Genomic DNA, 12,856 nt, shown 5'->3' on the forward strand with positions numbered 1-12,856 from the left:
GTTTCATGTCTTAGGTTTAAATCTTTAATCCAGTGAGAGTCTATCTTGAGCGAAAGTTTGATCTCTTCTGACCCTATGTGGATACCCTTGATCACCTTTTCTTCCCTAATTGCAGTGGCTAAAACTTCCATTACAATGTTAAAAAGCAATGGAGACAATGGGCAGCCTTGTCTGGTTCCTGATCTGAGTGGAAATGATTCCAATTTAACTCCATTCAATATGATATTGGCTGTGGGTTTGCTGTAGATGGCCTCTATCAGTTTAAGAAAAGTCCCTTCTAGACCAATTTTCTTGAGTGTTCTGATCATGAAGGGATGCTGGATATTATCAAAAGCTTTTTCTGCATCAATTGAGAGAATCATATGGTCTTTGTTTTTTAATTTGTTTATGTGCTGAATTACATTTATAGATTTACGTATATTGAACCAGCCTTGAGACCCTGGGATAAAACCAACTTGGTCATGATGTATGATTTGTTTGATATGTTGCTGGATTCTGTTTGTTAGAATCTTGTTGAATATTTTTGCATCTATATTCATTAGTGATATTGGTCTATAATTTTCTTTTCTTGTTGGGTCTTTTCCTGGTTTGGGGATCAGGGTGATGTTTGCTTCATAGAACGTGTTGGGTAGTCTTCTTTCTTTTTCTACCTTTTGGAATAGGTTGAGTAATATAGGTACTAATTCCTCTTTAAAGGTTTGGTAGAATTCTGACGTAAAACCATCTGGTCCCGGGCTTTTCTTTTTGGGGAGATTTTGTATGGTTGATGTTATTTCTGAACTTGATAAGGGCCTGTTTAACATTTCCACTTGATTTTGGTTAAGTCTTGGAAGGTGACGTGCTTCCAAGTATCGGTCAATTTCCTTCAGATTTTCATATTTCTGAGAGTAAAGTTTCTTGTAATATTCATTAAGAATTTTTTGGATTTCTGAGGAGTCTGTTGTTTCTGATTGATGAGATTAGAGATTTTACTCTTTTTTTCCTGATTAGGTTGGCCAAAGTTTTATCTATTTTGTTGACCTTTTCAAAAAACCAGCTTTTTAATTTATTGATCTGTTGTATTATTCTTTTGTTTTCAATTTCATTTAGTTCTGCTCTGATTTTGGTTATTTCTTTTCTTCTACTGGATTTGGGGTTGGAGTGTTCTTGCATTTCCAGTCTCTTGAGATGTCCCATTAAGTTGCTTACTTCCTCTCTTTCCGTTCTCCTGAGGAAGGCTTACAGTGCTATAAAGTTCCCTCTTAGAACTGCCTTTTCGGTGGCCCAGAGGTTCTGATAGTTCTTGTCTTCATTGTCATTTTGTTCCAAATTTTTGGCAATTTCCTTCTTGATCTCATCTCTGACCCAGCTATCATTCAGCATAAGGTTATTTAACTTCCATGTTTTTGTATGAGTATGCAGATTCCTGTTGTTACTCATCTCAAGTTTTATTCCATGATGGTCCAAGAAGATGCATGGAATTATTTCTATTCCTTTAAATTTACTGAGGTTAGACTTGTGACCTAAGATGTGATCGATTTTGGAGTAAGTTCTGTGGGCTGATGAGAAGTATGTGTATTCAGTTTTGTTTGGATAAAATGTTCTGTAGATGTCTGCTAAATCTAAATTCTGGATGGTTAGATTTAAATCTAGAATTTCTTTACTCAGCTTTTTGTTGGAGGATTGTTCCATCACTGCCAAAGGACTGTTAAAATCTCTGACTATTATGTAGTTGGAGGAAATCGAGTTGCTCATGTCTGTTAGAGTTTCTGTTATAAATTGAGGTGCATTCTGGTTGGGTGCATAGATATTAATAATTGAAATCTCATCATATTGAGTCTTACCCTTAACAAATATGAAGTGACCATTTTTGTCCTTCCTTACTTTTGTTGGTTTAAAGCCTATTATATCTGCAAATAAAATTGCAACACCTGCTTTTTTCTGGTTACCATTTGCCTGAAATATGGATGACCATCCTTTCACCCTGAGTCTGTATTTGTCTTTTAAGTTAAGATGTGATTCTTGTATGCAACAAATATCTGGCCTGAGTTTTTGTATCCAGTCAGCTAACCTATGTCTTTTTAGAGGGCAGTTTAAGCCATTCACATTAATGGAGAGTATTGATAAGTTTGGTGAAATTTTGGGTATTGAGTTTTTCAAAAGTCCAGTGGGCATTTTTAATCCTTTTGCCATTGTGGAAGTTGGAGTTTGATCAGAAGTTTCTGAGTGAGTTTACTTTTGTGGTATAGGATTGGGTTGGTTATTATGGAGGATAGGTCTGAGAATATCCTGAAGAGCTGGTTTGGTTATGGCAAATTTCTTTAGCATATGAATATCATTAAAGTATTTAATTTCTCCATCATAAATGAAACTCAGTTTAGCTGGGTACAAGATCTGGGGTTGAAAGTTATTTTGCTTGAGGAGATTAAACGTTGATGACTACCCTCTTCTGGCTTGAAAAGTTTCAGCAGAGAGATCTGCAGTCATTCTAATGTTCTTCCCTTTGAAGGTAATAGTTTTCTTTTGCCTGGCCACTTTGAGAATTTTCTCCTTCATATTAACTTTAGTGAAGTTAATTATGATATGCCTGGGGGATGTCTTATTGGGGTTGAGTCGTGCTGGGGTTCTGAAGCTATCTGCTATCTGAATTTCAGGTTCTCTAGGCATGTCTGGAAAATTCTCTTTCATAATTTCATGCAGAAGGGCCTCTGTGCCCAGTGAGGCCACTTCATCTGTGTCATGAATTCCTGTGAGTCGGATATTTGCCTTCTTCAAGTTATCCCAGAGCTCTCTGAGAGAATGATCCATTTTTGCTCTCCATTTCTCTTCCTCTCTGAGAGTTTAGGAGCGTTCAAAGGCTTTATCTTCAATGTCGGAGATCCTTTCTTCTGCTTGGTCCATTCTGTTGCTAAGGGATTCTACTGTATTTTTCATATGTTTGAGGGCTGCAAATTCTTGCTTCAGTGTGTCTAAGTCTTTGGTGGTTTTGTCTTTAAATTCGTTAAACTCTTGAGACAGCTTTTGGATTTCTCCATGAATTCCTAGTTCCATTTTGTTAATCTTGTTTGCCATCCAAATTCTGAATTCGATTTCTGACATCTCGGCCAGTTGTTTGTGAATGGGATCTTCAATTACATCTGCCGTATCTTTCCTTGGGGGGGTTGATCTATTCTGGTTATTCATGTTACCAGAGTTTTTCTGCTGATTCTGTCCCATGATTGTTTAACTCCCTTTGATTTCTCCCCTGGTGTTTTGTCGAGGACCCGTACAGTGCTGTGTCCTGAGAAACTGGGGTCTTGTTTGGTGTAGAGGGGCTAAGTGGTTCTGTCTTGTTTTCCGCTGGTTTGTATTTCACCCTAGTGAAACAGTTACTCTGGGTTGAAGTCTCAGCTGTGGAGAAATACCAGCAATTAAGTCACCCCACGCAACACAGGCTACAAATGGAAAAGGAAAATCAAACCTTCCTACAACCACACACCCAGGGCACCACCTGGATAGTCCCCAGGTGAGTGGCTCAGTTCAAAAGGTCCAAATCAATTGTCTCAGTCAGCAGCTGCCTCGGGTGGGAGAGTTCAAGAGGTCCCTGGGAACTGGATCACAGGGGTCTGGTGACTGCTCTAATATGGCTTGCTCCAGTGCTGCGTGGAGTCAGGAAGAGCCACTCAGTAAATAGAGCAGTCTGGGAAGATTGATGCGTCCTTCCCCACCTTGCAGCTCTGTCACACCCAGTCACTCTAGCCCCACAGGGCTGTGACCCAGTCATTTGTCTGCAGTAAGCAGATACTCCAGGGATTTGCACCTGCCTAAGTCACAGAGTAGTCTGTGTCTGCTCGTCTAGGCCGCTACTCTCTGTCTTTATCCAGCAGGGGGTGGTGTGGCCTGTCAACCTTGGGCACTTGATGGAGGCTGGAGGTGTTCACTCAGTTCCAGCCCCACCCTTAGTTTATGTTACTGGGTGAATGGAACAACCCTGTGGGAGTTTGTTTCTGACCCTGCTAGATTCCTCTGCAGAGGAAAGGCTGATTTGAGTTCCCAGAACCTGTGCCTCAGGCCCTGTCTTTAGTCCTGCGGGTTTGTATTCGCAGCACGATCAGTTGTCGGCTGTAGCCTCTTGGCCTCCTTTGTCTATAGGCTGGTGATACCCTGAGGGCCAGGTGTGTCTTAGACTCAGTAGAGTGGTCCTCTGGATCAGCCCCACCCTGGTAGTTTCCCGGCTCTGTGGGTGTGTTTTCCAGTCCCCGTGTTCCACCCAGGTCAGTGCCGCCTCAGGCAAACCCTTTACTCATGGGGCCTGTGTTTCAGTCCCAGGTCTGTTCCATGGTGGTTGCCATCTGAGAAGATGCTCGGCCTCATCTGGTTGCCCAGGAAGACAAGAGGAGAGGCTATGGGATATCTGGGGGTGGGCCTTGTTATTGCTGAAGACGGCTGTTGCTCTGCACCTCGGGGCACCACCACTCCAGTGTAATTCCCTCTTAGCCGACTGTCGTCTTCTCACTCCTTTGCTACAGAGTCAGCACTGGCCAGCTGCAGTCCAGGTCCCGTCTACACCTCTCGAGAGTTCATCCAAGAATCTGGACTCCTGGGGGGGCAGGTCTCCAGATCACGTGTGAGAGTGGAGGGGAGTGCTAGGCACTCAGAGTTGCAGGTTGTAACACCAAGCTCATTGAGACCAAATGAACAGATAAACAGATACAAAGGTTACCAAGCACACAGGCCCATAGATACAGAGACAGACGGAAACACATAGACATACAGGTAACAGCCATGACAACAGCAATATAAGAACAACTGCAATAAAAATAGTGATAATTGTAAAATAATTGAAAGAAAGGAAAAAAGAGAGAAAAAAGTGGTATTAGTAAGAATGTTAAAAGAGAAGAAGAAATTAAAATTAGAAGACATAGAAATAAAAAATATATCTATATAAAAAGTAATAATAAAAAATTATCAAAATCTCCTCTAAGAAAATGGTGAGGAAAAAACAGACAAAAACAAAACAAACAAACAAAAAACCCCACGAAAACCAAAAAAAACCAAAAAAACAAAACAAAACAAAAAAGGCACCAACTACAAAAATATTCTTGCGTGTAGAAATATACCTATATATATCTATATGTCTGCTGTAGGGATCAACTTTCGTAGGAATATATTCATACTGCAATATACTTTCTGGACACCAGGTGGCACTGTGAGTGGTTCCGAGGCTTATACCTGATTTACAGTTTATACTGTTACCATGGTAACCACCTTCCATGGCCGATCCCCATTTTGGAATTTCTGTAAAAGTTTGTTGCCTAAGAATTGTTGTAACCTGGGCTGTTCTTTTCCAGACAGCACTTGCGACCGACCTTCCCACTCAGTGCGGGTGTCCACGCTTCTTAAGTCTTTCCACTCTGTTCCCAAGTTCTCCTGCAAACTGGTGATTGCAATCTGCTGTAGGGAGGGTGGTGCTGAGTTGGCGTGGTCGTTGGCGGGTTTGCAGTTTTATCTGTTGTAGCAGGCTCCCAGGGCTGAAGCCAAGTTCATGGCTTTAGCTGCTAAAGCCGGGTCCACGGCTTCAGTAGCTATCGCCGGTTCCCATGGTTGGAGCATTCGGGGGACTTATTCTGAGTTTTATGGTTCAGAGTTTCCCTTTTGGATCGGTGCCCACCAGTTAACCGCGTAGCCTGAACCGCCAGCCCCCTCCAACACCTGGGGGAAAGGTGTCCGCCCTTTTGGGTAGTTCAAAATGTCTGTTTCCCGGGCAGGATCCCTTCCCTTCAATTGTCCAACAGTTTGCCCAGCTCCCTGTGGTTTTGAGTGGCTCTCCTTTCGGATGCCTCCCTCAGTTCAGGAATAATTATTTGTCAATTGGGTTTTGTCAGCATTTACAAGCTGCTGACCTCCATAAGGGAGGGGTCTGCTGGCCGGCACGGCCGAGCAGGGAAGAATCTCTACAACAGAGTCTGTGGTTTTAAATTACCCCTCATATATAGCAATCCGCCAGTTTGCTGGGCGCCAGCTGTCTGTCCACTCCAGTAATCCACACACAGGGAAGGTCTAGACCGCCTTTCCTCTCACCTGATGGCTTGGGAGAGGTGGGCCACATGTCCGTCCAGTCCGCCATCATGCTCCGCCCCCTTGAGGACTTTTTTTGCTTACCTGTAGTGCCAAATATCACAAAAAGTATGCTCAAAGCAACACATGGGTGGTTCCTTTCTGTCACCTGACTCTGTGGTCTTCACACTCTCTTGTCATTTTTGAGCCATCCCAGCATTTCTGGTCATGCCTGGAGGACACAATGCCATGGTGTCCATCTCATCTGTTCCTTCTTCCCTCTTCAGGTCCCTGTGTGCCTTTCCTTTAGTTTCACCTGGGGCCTCTCCCCGTTAACATTAGCCAGAATGAGCCCTAATGCACAGCTTTCTCCCCATTGCACAACAAGTTCGAGGTCAAGCTCACAGCTGGGCTTTCTAGCCTTGTTTTTCTGATTTCCACATGGGTTCCCAGATGTCCCCCTAAGGGCATCTTTTGAGCATGATTGAGCCTGGCAAGTGTTTGTTCCTGGTCTTCCCTCCTTTGTTCTTTCTTTCCCCTGTGATGGAAAAGATGAACCCCCTGTAGCTCTCCTACAACAGCATAGACAAGTCAAAAATCACCAGTGGCTTTGGTGCTGAAGGATCTTTGACAGCTGCGCTGGCCTATTAGGGCAGCATGTCTGAGAGGCCCTTTGCTGGGCAGATTAGGAGGCATGGGGAGCTGAGAGACTTCTCCAGAAAGAGGGCACATTTAGCAGTTTATTGGCCTAAAGCATCAGAAACTATGACTTTCTTTTGGTGGGCAGAGAGTATGAAAACGCAGGTTAACCCTGGAAAGTGTTGTTTTTCTTGGTTCAGACCTTCCTTTCACTGTTTTTGGTAATACCAATAACTCTCATTTGTAAGAGCTGACCTCCCAACTCTGCACCTTACCTTCCATTCTTCCTGCCTTTCTAGATGGGAGATGACACAGAGAGGGAAGCTCTGTAAATTCCACCAGACTCCAGAAAACTGAGGATGCTCAGCTTTGCTTTTCCCAGCTGTGGACACTCCCTGCAAGGCTCTGAGAAGAGCTAGCTGAAGGTCCTTCTTCTTTCTGCTTGCTAAACCTCTAGAGCAGTGGTTCTCAACCTTCCTAATGCTGCGACCCTTTAATACAGTTCCTGTGGGTCATGACCCACAGGTTGAGAACTGCTGTGCTAGAGCCAGAGCAGCTCTTGCCATGACCCATCCCTAGAAGTGGTGACTCGCCCCCTTGTTCTTGCTTTGATGCATCCTTGCCCTGCGTATTTCAGGTCCTGGCCATTCTCAATACCCCACCCCTTTCCCTATGCTCAGGAGAAGGGAGGTTCTGGGCACAAAAGGGCCTGAAAGGTGTCAAACAATCTGGACATCTTACAAACAGAGAGGGAAAGCGAGACACCAAGTCTTAATTATGAGCAAAAGAAAACCACTCTGAATGATTTATACTAAAAATTGAAAGTTTTACTGAATGGAGTAAAAATGAAAGCTTTTTCTCTTAAAACTGGAACCAGACAAGGTTGTCCTCTGTCACCTTTACTATTCAACATAGTGCTGGAAGTTCTAGCCAATACAATTAGGCAAGACAAGGAAATAAAGGGAATCCAAATGGGAGCAGAGGAGGTCAAACTCTCCCTCTTTGCTGATGACATGATCTTATACTTAGAGAATCCCAAAGACTCCACCACAAGACTCCTACCTCTTTGCTGATGACATGATCTTATACTTAGAGAATCCCAAAGACTCAACCACAAGACTCCTAGAAGACTGGGCAGCACCTGTGGCTCAAAGGAGTAGGGTGCCAGCCCCATATGCCAGAGGTGGTGGGCTCTAAACACAGCCCCGGCCAGAAACTCTAAAAAAAAAAAAAAAAAGACTCCTAGAAGTCATCAAAAAATACAGTAATGTTTCAGGATATAAAATCAATGTCCACAAGTCAGTAGCCTTTGTATACGCCAATAACAGTCAAGATGAGAAGCTAATTAAGGACACAACTCCCTTCACCAGTTTCAAAGAAAATGAAATACCTAGGAATATACCTAACGAAGGAGGTAAAGGATCTCTATAAAGAAAATTATGAAATCCTCAGAAAGGAAATAGCAGAGGATATTAACAAATGGAAGAACACACCATGCTCATGGATGGGCGGAATCAACATTGTTAAAATTTCTATACTTCTCAAAGCAATCTACCTATTCGATGCCATTCCTATCAAAATACCAACATCATACTTTCAAGATTTGGAAAAAATGATTCTGTGTTTTGTATGGAACCAGAAAAAAACCCGTATAGCTAAGGCAGTTCTTAGTAATAAAAATAAAGCTGGGGGCATCAGCATACCAGATTTTAGTCTGTACTACAAAGCCATAGTGGTCAAGACAGCATGGTACTGCACAAAAATAGAGACATAGACACTTGGAATCTAATTGAAAACCAAGAAATTAAACTAACATCTTATAACCACCTGATCTTCGATAAACCAAACAAGAACATACCTTGGGGGAAAGACTCCCTATTCAATAAATGGTGTTGGGAGAACTGGATATCCACATGTAAAAGACTGAAACTGGACCCACACCTTTCCCCACTCACAAAAATTGATTCAAGATGGATAAAAGACTTAAATTTAAGGCATGAAACAATAAAAATCCTCAAAGAAAGCACAGGAGAAACATTGGAAGATATTGGCCTGGGGAAAGACTTCATGAAGAAGACTGCCATGGCAATTGCAACCACAACAAAAATAAACAAATGGGACTTCATTAAACTGAAAAGCTTCTGTACAGCCAAGGAGACAACAACCAAAGCAAAGCGACAACGTACAATGGGAAAGGATATTTGCATATTTTGAATCAGACAAAAGCTTGATAACTAGGATCTATAGAGAACTCAAATTAATCTATATGAAAAAAGCCAACAATCCCATATATCAATGGGCAAGAGACATGAATAGAACCTTCTCTAAAGAAGACAGACGAATGGCTAACAAACACATGAAAAAATGTTCATCATCCCTATATATTAGAGAAATGCAAATCAAAACCACCCTTAGATACCATCTAACCGCAGTGAGAATGGCCCACATCACAAAATCTCAAAACTGCTGATGCTGGCGTGGATGTGGAGAGAAGGGAACACTTTTACACTGCTGGTGGGACTGCCAACTAGTACAACCTTTCTGGAAGGAAGTATGGAGAAACCTCAAAGCACTCAAGCTAGACCTCCCATTTGATCCTGCAATCCCATTACTGAGCATCTACCCAGAAGGAAAAAAAATCCTTTTATCATAAGGACACTTGTACTAGATTGTTTACTGCAGCTCAATTTACAATCGCCAAAATGTGGAAACAGCCTAAATGCCCACCAACCCAGGAATGGATTAACAAGCTGTGGTATATGTGTACCATGGAATACTATTCAGCTATTAAAAGAAATGGAGACTTTACATCCTTCGTATTAACCTGATGGAAGTGGAAGACATTATTCTTAGTAAAGCATCACAAGAATGGAGAAGCATGAATCCTAAGTACTCAATTTTGATATGAGGACAATTAATGACAATTAAGGTCAGGGGGTGGGGCGGGGAAGGAAAAGCAGAGAGAGGGAAGGCGGGAGAGTGGTGGGGCCTTGGTGTGTTCCACACCTTCTGGGGGCAAGACATGATTGCAAGAGGGACTTTACCTAACAATTGCAATCAGTGTAACCTGGCTTATTGTACCCTCAATGAATCCCCAACAATAAAAAAAAAAAAAAAGAAATAGGCCAGACAGTTTGGCAAAGCTTCAAGTTGAAGTTAGGGGCTGAACGTTAGGCCCCCATGAGTGGAGACAGGGAACCAAGGATGACAGTAGAAGGCCTTCAGCTCAAGATGACCTATGATGCTCCGGTTAAATAGCTGAGCCCTGGCCCAATTCTCACTCAGGAACTGAGCAAGAGATGCGTTTACCTGGGGACCCACCAAACCTTGAATGTAGTAGTAACTCACTGTTATCTGTCCTGGCTCACTGGGTAGGGGAACACCTACATGGTACTTAGTAATCAGTTTCCACTTTATAGGGCCTAGAAGGGACACTGTCCCTTTTCAGTCATTCAGCACATGTATTGAGTGCCACCTCTTGATCAGACTCTGTCAAGGCTTTGGAAATATAGAGATGAAAATAACAGAATGCACAGCAGGGTAAATAGACATTAGATACTGTGCTCGCAATAACACATTAACAACTGTGGTGGTAGGGAAGGACCAACTGGTGGCCTTGGACCTCTGTAACCTAGAGGAGGTTTCATTCATAACCAGGAGGGAGGAGCTCATTCTCATAACAGGAGGGGGAGCTCTGTTCTTCCCAGAGAACTCAAGGAGCATTGGGCAAGTGCCCTGGAAAATTGATGAGGACTGAGACAAGGATGGGATGAAATCACAACCACAGCAGGACTCTGCGCAGATGGCAAAACAAAAGTATTGCTGCTTTAAGCCACTGTTCCATGGTTGCAAAATGAAGATATCTAAGTTTTTAAAAAGACCCAATAATCAAATTACTATACCAAAAAAAAAAAAAATTGAAAGGATATAAAATGGCTACAAAATGGGCAGGAACAAGGGTGAGTGAAGTGCAGTACCAGCCAGGCATGCCACTCACTGTCACTTTTATCTGATGTGATGCACTGCTGCCACCAGAACCAACTTTGTTCCCAAAACAGTTGCCTCCGGACTTAGGTAGGGAAGCTGCCATGTCTGTTTCTGTTCTTGTCTTATTAATTAGTATCTGATCCAGAGTCTGGAGAAGTCAGTGTGATTGGTCACTCCTGGTCACAGCCCTGCCCTGGTTGTAGAAAAGGTGATCTTGCAACCCTCCTGGACTGAAAACGGCATGGTCTCCAAACACAGGTTAGAAGCTTGACTGGCCACCATAGCGAAAAGAACCACTTTTGCCCCATAGAAAAGTGATCATTCAGTTACAATTTTCCCCAACCTTCTTTAAATTATAGGTGCAGATGCTGAGTCCCAGAGGGAAGAATGGCTTCATTCCCAAGGACATGTCACCAAGGTAAATCTGTTTCATCTCCTGTGCCAACACCACTTGAGAGTGACTGAATGAAGCCCTGCTGAGGCATCTTAAGGCTCTCTCTGTCTGGCTTTGGGAGGTGTAGGGCCATGGCTGCTAGGCTGTCCTATAGCATGCCGCTTCTCACAAAACATAGCTGTATCCTGCTGGAAAGCCTTCTCTGGGCCATCTTAGTTTGTGAACCACATACTCACACCACTTGCTGTGTTGAGCATCATCACTTTGCAAGAGGAGAGCAGAAAAAAGCTTGGTACTAGGCTTGTATGTATATGGATTCTTGTTTGGCTGTTCCCAAACCTAGCTATGTATGAGAAACTCCCCAGAGTCCTGTTTCCATACAGGCCTACTGATTCAGAATCAACAATAATGATTGAGGATGGAGAAGAAAATCCCTAGTCTACTAGAAGCTGGGATGAAGGAATTTGGGTTTAGAAATAGCTGGAATACTTGCATGTAGCACATCATTTGGAGAGCAGTGTTGCGGCTGAGTGACTACCTTCTCTAGACCTTAACCAGCCTTCCTAGGAGGGACCCGGGATCATTCTGCATCCTGTGCAATTTTTGGAACCTTACAGGCTACTAATTCCTAATAATTATCCAAAGTTACACTGCTGTTGCTGCACCTAACACTCAGTAATGCAGTGTTGAGGATGCCATTGATTAACTTGACAGGTACCTTAGGAAGGTGCTGTAGGAGTGGACCACTTCCCCAGGCTGTCGAAATCCTGCCCATACTGTAGAAGGCCCCAACTGGTGCAGGACTGTGGATGAGTCTCTGTACCTGCTGCTATCTGGCACAGGCTTTTCACACAGGATGTGCACAGCTAAAATGGACAGAGCCCCCTGCGTCAGGGCACCAGCCCAAGTCTTTATGTGCTAGCTCATTCAATTCTTACCACCTTATAAAGTAGGTGTTATTACTTCCATTTTATTCATAAAGCAGGCTCAGAAGGCACCAAATACCACAGCTGGAATTTGAATCCAGGCATTCTGTCTCCAGAACACTCATTTTTAACCTCTATGTAACTTAATAAGATGCTTTGCTCCCTACCCATTCTGCCTTCTAACCATCACAGCTGAAGCCGCCCCACTGGTCAACTGCTCACAATCACCACCAGCAACTGTGCTCTTGTGGAGCCCTTCTTGTGTAAATGAGCCTTACTGATAGATGCTGCTGTCATGACCTTGCGTGTGATGCTAGTAACTAGCTCCTTTATATCTGAATCCTGGTTAGGTTGGTCAAATCTAGCTGTCTTTATGTCCCTGGCCTGGACCACCCTGCTCCAGAATCACACCCAGCATGTGGTATAGTCTCCCCTTTCTACAGGGAGTATGAGCCCCAGTAGATACCTGAAACTGTGGATAGTATCAAATCCTATATATACTATGTTCTTTCCTATACAAACATACCTATGATAAAGTTTACTAAATTAGGTATAGTAAGAAATTAAAAATAGTAAAAGAATATACTATAACAAAAAGTTGAGTGGGCCTCTCTCAAAATATCTTATTATACCCCACCAGCAATAAGCTAAGGTATTAAACTCAGACCAACCTTTCTGGTTCCTTTTGTATACCTCTCTCAAAACCTCTGCAGACTGATTCATCCTGCACCAACAATGGCAAGACAAAAAGGAACCCTGAGCATGCTGACACAGGAGAGCAGGCCTGGGACAAGCAAGTGTCCTGAACACACATCCGGGCACACTAATCAAGAGCTAATGAATCACAGCCATAAATGAAATGTACGATTAATGTTATTTAATGACACAGGAAAAT

The sequence above is a fragment of the Nycticebus coucang genome, chromosome 7 (assembly GCF_027406575.1).
Source record: "Nycticebus coucang isolate mNycCou1 chromosome 7, mNycCou1.pri, whole genome shotgun sequence".
NCBI lineage: Eukaryota > Metazoa > Chordata > Mammalia > Primates > Lorisidae > Nycticebus > Nycticebus coucang.